The following is a 13,107-nucleotide window of genomic DNA, read 5'->3' on the forward strand; positions in this document are numbered from 1 at the left end:
CCCCTACACCTGGCAGCCTCTACTTGAAGCCACAATCACAGACGCCCTGAGTCTACCCACACCCGCACCTCCACAGCCCGCGCCCCGTCCCTGCTGTAGGGCAGAGGAACCAGGAGTGGGGACTCTGAGTCAGCCCCAGCTATTGGCTGGATGGTCTCAGGCAGCTACTAAACCTCTCCATCTCTGTTTCCTCTCCTTAAAAAATAGGAATGTCTTCTGTGGGGTTGTTGTGAAAATTAAACGAGTGGGAATTTATGTAAAACACTAAGAACAGCGACAGGTACATGGTAAGTGCTATCAAGTCATAACTACTGTTATTTTATCCACTGACATCCTAACACCCAGCCGCCGTCATGGATATCCACACCTTGACACCAGTCGACGCCCATACTTCACCAGGCCTGTTGGCTTCCGTGGCCCGTCCAGCCTGTGCCAGCATCTACACCGTCAGTCTCACCTGCCTAGAGGCGCTTGCCCTCACCCAAACCCACGCTTTTACAAACTCCGCACACCCCTGTCCTATCAAAGGCACCCTGCCTTCAGCCACTCCCAACATCTACACTCTAAGAAGCAAACCCCAGAATAGAGCTCTCCCCTTTGAGTTAATCCGGGGGCAGTGAAAACAGGGGGATAGGGGGCAGCTCCTCTCTGAGCCCAGATGCCCAGGCCCTGGTGGGAGAATTGGCTCTGAGATAATCCCTGAGGGCCCTGGCCCCCGAAGAGTGAGGGCCACATGGCCAGTCCAGGCTCACTTGGGTCTCAGAGGGATAAAAGTGAGACACACAAGGTCACACGTCTCCGAAGCAGAGGGGCTGGTGAGCATGGGGCAGAGGCAGGAGGAGAGAATGTAAAGGAAGGAGGCCAAGGGCACTCGGCCACATGCAGCCTCAGCTGGCTGCTTTTCCCTGATGTTGGTGCAAGCTAACTAGCAGCTGTCTGGGGGCTCTCTGAACGCCCTGGAGTGAGGTCATTATTTTCTTAATGGTTTGCACATCCGACGACTTGGTAGAAACAGGAAATGGTCTTCCCTGATACCATCAAGGGCTCTTTTAGCAGGTGTCTAGGACCTCCAGGACAGCGAGCCCCGTAGCCTGGTTCCACAGCTCAGCCCCAGCCCTCGCCTGCCAGTACCCAGGCTCCCACCCGCTCCGAGAAGTGAAGGGAGAAGATGGGCCCCTCACTCCCGACCGGAAGCGGACACAATTGTTTGCAGAGACAATGGCAGAAGCCAGCGACCTGGCCATATCCTGGCTGGCCCCAAAGGTCACTTGCCAGGGGGTCACAGACCTGCAGCTCCCGCAGCTTCCTGTGTCTCTGTCTGAGGCCCTTCTGTGGCCACAGGCACATGCTCGGGCCTGCGTGTGGACAGACCGAAGTACTGAGGGGGGTGGGCCTCAGGAACAAGCCCGTCCATGAGGGATGGGCCTCCTCACCCTTCAGGAACACACATGTGAGGCCTCACCACCCCCCCCCACAGTCCCCCCATAGGACTGAGCCCCAGTAACCCACCTTAATGCGCACTTTACTGGCATTCCTCCCTCCCTATCTCCCCGCCCTCCAGCTCCCTCCCTGCTGTGACCCAGTCACCTCCCATATGCCAGTCTTTGGGTCTGCTCCAGGAGAAGCTGCTCACGGCCACTCCTGCATCACAGTCTCACGCCCGTGACACAGGGCCACCCAGACACCGGGACGCCCAAATCCACATCTATATCCTGAGCTCCAGGCCCAATCTCCGGCTGCTGATGGGCCCTGGGCGTCTGGGTGGGTGTCCCTCAGACAATGCTGATGTGACAAGCAGAGAACCAACCCATTGCTCCTCTCCCAGGGCCGCTCTAGTGACCTCCACCAGGTGCTCACGCCAGAGACCTCCTCTCGTCCCTCACGCCCCCACTGCTCACATCTTGCTTCATCGCTCGCATGGGCCCCGCCACACCACCTCAGCAGCCCTCCTCCCTGCAACGGTCATAGTGATCTTCCTGAAATGCTATGTCATCAGTTTTTCCCCTGGCCTAAAACTGTCGCCTGGGTCTCACCGAAGATGGTAAATGAGTAGCTCGGGCGCCAGCCTCAGACTTTCCTCCTTCAGTGAGTCCAGGAACTGAGTTTCGGAAACGCCCAGGTCAGGGGTGGGCTGTGGGTGTGAGAGGGCCTAGCTTCCTGGCTGTCACATGCTCTGGATGCCTGTGGCCCTAACCCACCCTCTAGGGATGTTGGTGACCTGTATCTTCTTTCTTTTTTTTCAAGAGGTTTTTCTTGGAGTGAGTATGAGTTTTCCAGAACTTCTGTAACAGTGCCACACACTGGGTGGCTCAAACAACAGAAACGTGTTGTCTCTCAGTCTGGAGTCCAGAAGTCCGAGATCAAGCTGTCAGCAGGGTTGACTCCTCTGAGGGCTGTGATGGAAGGCTGTGTCCAGGCCTCTCTCCTTGGCTTACAATTAACCATCTTTTCCCTCCGCCTTTGCACTGTCTTCCCTGTGTGTATGACTCGGTTTCCAAATTTCTTCCTCTTTTTTAAAACAAATTTTTTTTTAACGTTTATTTATTATTGAAAGACAGAGAGAGTCAGAGCGGGAGCAGGGGGAAGGAAGAGGGAGAGGGAGACACAGAATCTGAAGCAGGCTCCAGGCTCTGAGCTGTCAGCACAGAGCCCGACGCGGGGCTCGAACTCACAAACCGTGAGATTATGACCTGAGCTGAAGTCGGAGGCTTAACCGACTAAGCCAGCCAGGTGCCCCATCCAGTCATATTGGATTAGGACCCATCCTAATGTCCTCATTTTAATTTCACTGCTTCTGTAAAGACCCCATCTCCAAGTAAGGTCACTTCTGAGGGGACTTCCAGGACTTCAACATATGGATTTTGGGGGGAAACACAACTCAGCCCATAAAAGGGAGCGGAAGAGGGGTGGTGAAGGGCATACTCCAGGCTCCGGGGGACTGCCTACACTCATACCCACCTTGCCTGGCAAGTCCTGCCTGTTGGGGGCACCCCAGTTGTCCTGGTGTCCCCAGGGAAGAGAGTGGGCACTGAGCAGGTGACAGGGAGTTTTGTGCATGCAGACCTGAGAAGTTTATTGTTGTCCTCTGTATCCACACCCCTTTTGAGGAAAACTGTCCCAGCCACAGCCCTAGCTGTGACCCCCCCCCCCCCGGTACCATGACCATGCTGTCTTCCTCCACGGGGAGTCAAGTTGACCCAAGGGAAGTGTCCATAGGCTGGCCAGTAATCAATGACTTAACACAGAAAGATGAACGGGGTCAATCAAATTCTGCTTGCACATTTGCACTATGACACACATAAAGAATCAACCAGGGGTGCCTGGGTGGCTCAGTTGATTGAAAGTCCGACTTCGGCTCAGGTCATGATCTCACAGCTCGTGAGTTCGAGCCCCACGTCAGGCTCTGTGCTGACAGCCCGGAATCTGGAGCCTGCTTGGGATTCTGTGTCTCCCTCTCTCCCTGCCCCTAACCTACTTGCGTTCTGTCTGTCTCTCTCAAAAATAAATAAACATTTAAAAATATTAAAAAAAAATCAACCAGTTAGTGAAGAAGCCATGGCCATACGTAGAGACATGCCATAGGGTAGATTGGGGCCCCAGGAGGACCGACCAAGCCACAGCCTCATGCATGCTGAGGTCACCAGGGGGAAACCACAGCTGAGCGGGGCAGAGAAAGGAGCTGATGAGCAGAGGCAGCAGACCCACCATGAGGAAGGCGTAGCATGTGGCCATGACACAGACGAAGACCAGAGACAGCCTTAGAGCTGCCCGCATTTCCTCCTCATTCCAGACCCCACCCATCCACATCCTGCCAATTCGCCTTTTCCCAGAGTTGGCTGAGCGGGTCCCTGCCCTTTACAGCCAACAAGACTGACCGGAGCAGGACGTAAAGATTTTGGACACCAGAACCTGCTCATTCCCAGACCCTCACACGCGTGTGAACACGCACAGCATACCTACAACTACTGCGCACACGTGCAGCAGAGGGACATCATCTGCACCTTCTATGTAAATACATGCCCAGGCTCACACAGCCCCTCACGTGCACACATGTGTGCACTCACATGCAGCGGTCACATAGATACATGCGTGGACATACACACACACACACACGCACACACTGACTCCAAAGAGAAGAGCTATTTCTGCCCACTCCCCAAAGATCTTTTGGGCTGCCGTCACTTAACACCATTTAACATGGTTCTTGTGAAGCAGAGGAAATCCGAGTTCTTCCGTCCTCACCATTTCTTCCTAATTCCAGGTAAGAGATACTAGGTAGTTCCGAGGCAAGATGGAGAGACTCTCTGGCCTTAAGAGTCTGTGTTTGTTTGCTTTCCTCGTGATGACAGCCATCTAAATAGCCCAGGAAAGCAAACATGGACAGAGCCACCCAAAAATGTATCCTTCCTCTTTCTCCTGACTTCAGCCAAAGAGGAGGGAGGGGAATGTAGTAGATGCATTGGCCCACATCCAGCCCCTGACCCCACAAGACCCTCAGGTCCCGCTGCCCCGCCCTCTGGCCTCAGCCCATCTCTCCCCACCCACAGACAGGAATTTTGTCCTTCATTGGTATCTGGCTCACATGATTGGCCAGAAAGGGCCTAGGGAGGCATCAGCCCTACTATGTGTATGTTTTCAAATTACACAGCAGAGCCACACCCGGAAGCCAGACTTTCAAGGCTGTCACCATGTCATGTCTGTCTCTGTTACCTCCCTTGCTGGGCCTATGGGTGGGGGCTCCCCCCGTGGTCTCCACAAGCTGTGGCCCAGGCAGTCTTCATGGGCATGTGGCATGAGGCTCCGAGCTCAGGGCCCCCACCTCGGCTTAGTTCCATGCTCTTGTGTCTTGAAATTCTTACTAATTTCTGAACAAGGAGCCCCGTACTTTTATTTTGTACCTGGCCTGGCAAATTATACTGCAGATCCTGCCTGTGACACAGCATTTTTTTTTTTTTTTAAGAAAACACCCAGAATCTAGCCCATGACACAGAACCTTTTCCTAAAAGGAGCTGCTTCTGGTGAGAGAGGCACCTGAGCCAGGACTCTGGGCCCTGTGCCCCTCTCTGCCCCTCCCTGCTCCTCTTCTAGAGGTGCTGCCACTCTCACATCAGCCCCTAGGGGGTGCTGTGCTCCCTTTGTGCTCAGAAGTGTGGGCCCAGATCCCATCCCTGGGTTCCGTGGTAAGGCTCGCCAGGATTTCTGTGAGGGATCCAACTGCCAACAGGAATTCCAAGGAAATGACCCCCAAACCAAGGAGCGGTGCGAAAGTTACTTTCCCCAAAAACTTTCTGCTCCCCTTCGATGTCCTACTCACACTTTTCCACAGGCCTGGTCCGTCTTCAGCTCCTGACCACAGAAATGCCCCTGGCATAATCTGACCCATTTCCCTACTCGGACAAAAGGACCCTTCAGATGATGCCCCCGGAGGTTAACTGAAGAGGGTTTCAGGAGAATGACCGCAGTCTTCAGAGGTGTGGGCAGGGTAGGGGGAAGCACCCCCAGACAGCAAAAGTGGATGCTGTTCCTACTCTTCTAGCTAAAGGGACTAAGAGCAGGGGGCTTCCAACCCTCACTGATGCTGCCATGGGAGTGGGTTGCCCAGCAGGACGAACAGCCACAGCCTGAGGGCTCCCCACTGTAGAGCCCGCAGCCCAGCAGGGAGGGAGCCTTTGGGGGGCATGGGGAAGGCTTAGGGCAAATGCCTCCACTTCTTCCCCATTGCCCCCCTGCTGTCAGATATTCTACCAGAGCCTCGCATTGGCCAAACCCAACTGGAGGCAGAGGGCAGAAGAACCACTGATGCGGTCCACACAGCAGGCCAGGGAAGAGCCAAGAGGGAGAATAACCAGCACACTCACGCTCAGCCTCACCCTGGTCTGGATGTCCCAGGCCGCCTACTGGCCCTCTCTCCTCGCCAGCTCACACCCTTCCCCCAGTCTCTGGATGCCTCCTGCCCTGAAACTGACCACACCTCGTACTTTCCCACTTAAGTATTCCTTCACTGATGTGAAAGAGAAGGGAGAGAGGTCTTCCCACCTACAGCTGGAGTCTCTCAAGGATCTTGCCTCCTCCTGTCCACTTCCTCTAGGGTCATCGAAACTCAGGCATCCTTCAGGGTCACCTGAGTGGCTCAGTCCATTAAGCGTCCAACTGTTGACTTCGGCTCCGTTTATGATCTCACGGTTGTGGGATCCAGCCCCGCATCGAGCTCTGCACTGACATTGTAGAAACTGCTTGGGATTCTCTCTCTCCCTCTCTCTACCTCTCCCCTATTCATGCTCACTTTCTCTCTCCTTCTCTTTCAAAATAAATAAACTTAGGGGTGCCTGGGTGGCTCAGTCAGTTAAGCATCCGACTTCGGCTTAGGTCATGATCTCACGGTCCGTGGGTTCGAGCCCCGCGTCGGGCTCTGTGCTGACAGCTCAGAGCCTGGAGCCTGCTTCTGATTCTGTGTCTCCCTCTCTCTCTGCCCCTCCCCCGTTCATGCTCTGTGTCTCTCTGTCTCAAAAATAAATAAAACATTAAAAAAAATTTTTTTTTAAAAGAAAGAAAAAACAAAATAAACTTAAGAAAAAGAAAGAAAGAAAGAAAGAGAAAGAAACTCAGGTCTTCTTCAATAGCCTCAGCCCCTCCTGACCAGCATGTGAGGGAGCTGACCTCACTGCCCTAGAAGAGCCTAGGATGGGCTTTGACCTTGTAGCCCTGGACTAGCAAAGAGATCCCATCCATTTGAGGGTATTTGGTTGGCCACAGCTTCCTGGAGTGATGTGTTGGGAAAGACTCTGGCTCTGGCTTCCAAGGGTACCAGACTGGGTGAGCAGGGGAGAGGATAGGAATGCATGGGTGCCCCGCATTTGGCCTTTCCGCCCTGCCCATCCACCCCCTCCGTTGTGCTCCTCCAGAAGTCTGATTCCCAGCCGGGGCCTCTCCGTGACCCTCGGCCCACTGGGATGGTGCTCTGCAGCCTCTTGTTGGCTGGGCTGCTGCTACCAGAGGCCACCTACTCATGGGGGCTCTGCTCTGTCCCATCAACCCAAACCCCTGCTCGTTGCTGTCACCTGCCCAAACCACGTGGACCCTCCAGCTGCGCTGTGGCATTGGCCTTTGCTGTAGGCACGCCTTCCCCAGCCTTTCCCCTTTTGGGCTCTGGCACCCTCTGCGTCCCTGCCAGGGAAGGGGCCCAAAGTTCAGCATGTCTGCTCACCTCCACCATGCCTGGACCACGCCGGGTGTCTGGGGGAAAGGCCCAGGCCAGGAAGGTCCTAAAAATGATCATAACAAATGTCGATTATTTCTAACGCCCGCCACCGAGGCAAGTACTTTCCATTTATTTTCTCATTTAACGTTCATTATAGTCTCACCAAGCAGTGCTATTGTGATCACCCCCAGTTTACAGTGAAGAAAACTGAGGCACACAAAGGCCAAGTCATTCCATAGGACATATAACTAGTAAGAGACAGAGGTTGGATTTGAACCCAAGGAGGCTGACTGCAGAGCCTGACCCCCTAGCCTCTACTATGCTGTCTGCCTCCTTTGGCCACCTTTGGCAACACTGCAGTAACCTTATGCTCCAAGCTTCCACGACACCAGGGTGTCCCAGCCTGAGGCTCTACCTGGACCAAACGAACAAACACAACTAACATCCATAAGAGCACCAAACCTGCCCCGGACCCATGCTGGTGCCTTGCCAACTCACTTAAACTCTTGGTGCCCTACAAGTTAGTTCCCATTACCAGCATCATTTTACAGATGAAGACATCAAGACGTAGGAGTGAACTAGCCTGCCCAAGGTCATACAGATAGGAAGTGGCAGTAGCCAGAATTTGAACCCAGGCCCCCTGCTGCCCGAGCCACTGTGCCACACTGCCTTCCAGCCTCCTGGCTACCTTCATGTGACACAGAATCCACAGGACATGCCAAGGCCCCCAGCAGCCAGCATCCCCCCAGGCTCTACACGCTGCCAGGGCTGTGCAGACCGCCCCCCTGTTTCAATTCCCTGGCGAGCCTGACCTTCTGAACGTGACCACAGCAAGAGTGTGATTAATGAGCCAATTATTTCTGTGGAAGACATCGTGCAAAATAAATAGCCCATTTCCCTTCAATTTACTGTTTTAATAAATAAATAGCACTCCATGCTCTGGTTTTGTTTATTGCTGCTCATACCTGAAAGTTTGTGATGAATCTTCATGTTGTTCATTTCCAAAATTAATCAGATCTGCCCGATGACTTTGAAATATAGGACTGCATTTGTCCTTCGATGTCAACAGCAAGACAGGCAGGAGGGGCTGCAGGGAAAGGCAGTCTGGGGGAAGGGAGAGCAGTGGGTAGGATGCTCAGAGCCCTGAACCGGTAGTTGTGGAAGCCCAAGTGCCCACACATGAGAAGTGTGGCCAGGGAGGCTGACTGTATCTTGGTGATTGATGGTTCAAGGAAAACCAAAGGACAAGGGCATAGGAGGGGAAGAAACTTCTTTCTCCACTTTAAACTTGGGCAGGGGCGCCTGTCTCAGTCCATTAAGCGTCCAGCACTTGATTTCGGCTCAGTTCGTGATCTCTCAGTTTCATGGGTTCAAGCCCCACATCGGGCTCTGAGCTGACAGTGTGAAGCCTGCTTTGGATTCTCTCTCTCTCTCTCTCTCTCTCTCTCTCTCTCTCTCTCTGCCCCTCCCCCACTCACTCCATCTCTCAAAATAAATAAACTATAAAAAAATAAAAATAAAAAAATAAACGGGCAGACTGGCCAAACCGAGGACACTGAATAAGAACAGTATGGCCGTCTAAACCTCACCAAGTGGGCCAAACTCAAATAGGCCTTTACCTCCTTCCCAGGGGTGACGAGGGATTGCAAAGTCATGCATTCAGCAGGCTGTCTTTTGTAGATCCCTGGGTACAGGCAGAGAGTGAAAGGGCAGGAGGCCAGGTGTCTCCTGTGGGGCACTCACCAGCTGAAGGGAAGTCTTAGGTAGGGTGTTAGGCCATCAGAGTTTAATGTAACCAGAAGTAAAAGAAATCCAACAATGGGATTTTTCTGATGCGCGTTTATAGCCTACATATCCATCTTGACATCCATCTTAAGTTTCACAATAGCCCACAAGGTAAATATTAAGTCCCCATTTTACAGATGAGGAAAGGTAGTGGCTCAGCTAGGATCGAGAACTTCCCCAACGTCCCAGAACTAGTAAGAGGGAATGAAATAGCTCAGATTCATATCTACTTCTTCAGACTCCAAGACCAATTTTACTATTGTTTCTCATGTAGACATGGGGTGTGTGTGTGTGTGCGCGCGCGCGTGTGTGTGGCCTGCCTGAGACAGTCAGAGAACGCCACAGAAAAGAGGTGGTGATTTATAATCTGGGGTTTGTTAGGTGAGTAGGAATTTTCTGGAAAAGGCAAGAGAAAGACATGTCAGCAAGAAAGAAGAAAAGGGAGGAGAGAAAAATGATCAATCCTGAAGAATGACTGGATTTGAAGAGTAAGAGAGAGAGGAGAGACTGCCCTTCATCTGCCTCTCTTGGGAGTGAAGCGATCTGTCTCATCTCTGCCCTCAAGTCTTCCCTTGGCTCTCACCTCCCTAACCTCTAGGACAAAGCCCACTCCTCCAGCAAAGACGAAATAGCAGGCTGACTTCTTGTGATTCTCCATGCCTCCACGGCCCAAGGCAGTCAGGGGGACCAGACCTCTCTGCCTGGCTAGAGCAAAGGGGAATCGCTGATGTAGGAGCAAGCCATGTTTTCCATTTATGCACGCTTTACGAAACTTTCTCGTAGTCCAGGGGAAACACACAAATATAAAAGCTAGGCCTTTGTAGGGTCTCCACAACCAACTCCCTTCTCCGGGGAAAAGCTCAGCTCAGAGCCTTGGCCTCTAGGCCTCAGGTCTGCATCCTGGGAGGGTATCTCCTTCTTCAGTCTGTGCAAAGAGACATGGCATGGAGTCCCCACTTGGAATGTCTAGCATTAAAAATTTTTTTAAACGTTTATTCATTCTTGAGAGATAGAGCATGAGTGGGGGAGAGGAGGAGAGAGAGGGAGACACAGAATCTGAAGCAGAGAATCTGAAGCAGGCTCCAGGCTCCAAGCTGTCAGCGCAGAGCCTGACGGGGGGCTCTAACTCACCCACTGTGAGATCATGACCTGAGCTGAAGTCAGATACTTAACCGACTGATCCACCTGGGCGCCCCTGGAATGTCCAGCATTTAAAACAAGACCATGCCCTACACCTCGACTATCACTGAAGCCCCCTTACCTGTCTCCCCCCCTAACCTCCCACACTAATGCTTCTCAGCATGTGATCCACCCTAGCCCTACCCCCACCCCAATTTGAATTACTAGGGTGTTTATAAAATGCAGATCTGGGGCCACCTTGCTCACCCAGCTAATGCATTCGTGCTAGTCCTTGGGGATTCATCTTAAAATCTGTCTCCTCTGAGAGTGGTCCCCGAGCCTCCAGGACCAGGCTAGTGCCCCTCTCCCTTGCACTGTGATTGGCCGTGGACTTGTGCCCATGTCCAGCCTGACTGTGGGTACTTGATTTTTTTGTATCACTAGCTCCTAGCACAGTGCCTCATATGTACACATGTATTCATTCATTCATTCATTCATCCATCCGTCCAACACATGTGTATCAATCATCTTCTGGGTGCCATCCTCATCCCCTGCTGTCCCCATCCCCTGGGATCTGTCCCCATCCGTATGCTACGGATATGATAGGGAATACAAAGAGACACAGTCACTACCCTCATAGACCTTACAATCTGGTGGAAATATTAATCGAGTAACTAAACAAATATTAATCGAGTAATTAAACCAACAATGTAAAATTGCAACTGTAGCAAGTGCTAAGAAGAGGACATACGGAATTCTGACAGAACAAAAGGCGGATCAACCTAGTCAGGGAAATAAAAGATGCCAAGGACGTGACATTTGAGATGTTATGTATGTTGTGAAGGATTAACCGGAGGATAGAGGAATGTCCTTCCATTCTGGGAGAACAGCCCATAAAGAGGCAGGTAGAAGGGCCTCTAAGGAGCTCACGCAGGAGGAGCCGAAAGAGTGAAGGGGTGGAAAATGAGGGTAGACGGTAAAAGACAGGTGGTACCCTACTCACTGCAGGGCCTGCATGAGTTTGCTTAAAGATGGGACCTGTGGGGCGCCTGGGTGGCGCAGTCGGTTAAGCGTCCGACTTCAGCCAGGTCACGATCTCGCGGTCCGTGAGTTCGAGCCCCGCGTCGGTCTCTGGGCTGATGGCTCAGAGCCTGGAGCCTGTTTCCGATTCTGTGTCTCCCTCTCTCTCTGCCCCTCCCCCGTTCATGCTCTGTCTCTCTCTGTCCCAAAAATAAATAAACGTTGAAAAAAAATTAAAAAAAAAAAAAAAAAAGATGGGACCTGTATCCTCAGAGTGAGGAAGTCACTGAAGAGTTTTGAGCAGGTGACACGATCAGAGTTGTGTTTGGCTACTAAGTGGAGTTGATTGGAAGAAAGGAAGCTCTTCCATGGAGAGATCAAGTAGGAGGTGGAGTGATGGTACCTTGGACTAGAGTCATGGTAGTGAAGATGAAAAGAAGAATAAATTCCAGAGACCTATAACAGGTGAAGTAGACAGATCACGGCAGTGGCTTGAATATGGAGTCTGAGGAAGAGAGAGAGTTGAGGGTGGAAAGATTCACTGGTATGAAGAACGCTTCAAGAGGACCAGTTTTGGAAGCAAGATCCTGAACTCAGTCTCAAACCTATTGGGCTTGAGAGCCCTTCAAGCTTTCCAGAAGGAGATGTCAGAAGAATCTGACAATCTGACAGCAGGATGTGTGGGTGTGGAGCATGCACACGGCAGGGGATTAATAATGTGTCCTAAATTGATGTTCCCAGCTCCTCTCTCCTCTCCCATATCTTTTCATCAAGAGATAATGATGGTTCTTAGAAAATTTAGAAATAGACATGACTCACCTAGGATAGAAGCTGTGGAATGAGAAGTCTCTATAAACCCAAGTCATTACCGACTGCCAGGTGTACAGAATTTTACAGCTCACACGGGGCTCTAATTCATTTGAGCTTCACAATAACCTGAGATTATTACCTCCATTTGAGGTTACATGGTTTGTCCTGAGGAATCATGGATTGAATCAAGTGTAAACTATTGTCTTATTATCATCTGTCTTCTGAAAGAATTGGAAGAGCAAAAAGCATCCTTGTGAGACGTGTGAATTCAATCCACCTTATGTATATCTTTGAGCACAAATTGAAAAGAAAAGGAAGGTCCTACAAAGACACATGTAGAAGTCCTTGCCCTTGAGAACACCATAGCCCAGGGAACAAGAGTCCCAGTTGATTAGAATATATGAAACGATGTGGCGAATGCCGTATAAGCCGCGTTCAAATAAAGTTTCTCTGATTTTAAACATAGCAAATGTCTAGTATAAGCAAATACATAATGTAGAACATAAAAAGGGAAAGAGAAATTACCCAAGATCCACCCAGAGGGAACCATATCACTACTTTGTTTAATTTTGGTATGTGCTTATATTGGACTTTTGGTTACTTAAGTCAAGAAATTGCCTTGTATGTGTAAGCCGGTTTTAGTTGAAGTTTCTGTCATTTGTAATCAAAAGAATCTTGATTAACAAGGTTATTTTGAGAACTGAATCAATTACAGTATACAAAATACTTAACACAGTATCTAGAATATAGAAAGTGCAGATAGTCCCTGGCTGACGATGGCTTCACTTACAATTTTTCAACTTGACCGTGGTGCAAAAGCAATGCCCCGTAAGTAGAAACCATACTGGAAATTTGGAACTGTGCTAGTTTCCTGAACTAGCGATATGTGGCGCGCTCCTCTCCTGTGATGCTGGGTAGTGGTGGCAGGCCACGGCACCCCGTCAGCCACGCCATCACAAGGGTAAGCAACTGACACACAGCCGTTCTGTCCCCACACACCCATTCTGATTTCCATGGTACAGTATTCAGTAAACTGCATGAGATATTCAACACTTAATTGTGAAATAGGCTTTGTGTGAGATGAGTTTTGCCCAAATGTAGGCCAGTGTCAGTGTTCTGAGCACATTTAAAGGATGCTAGTCTAGGGGTGCCTGGGTGGCTCAGTCGGTTAAGTG

Source organism: Puma concolor, chromosome D1, assembly GCF_028749965.1.
Source record: "Puma concolor isolate L17-30 chromosome D1, mPumCon1.1.hap2, whole genome shotgun sequence".
Lineage (NCBI taxonomy): Eukaryota > Metazoa > Chordata > Mammalia > Carnivora > Felidae > Puma > Puma concolor.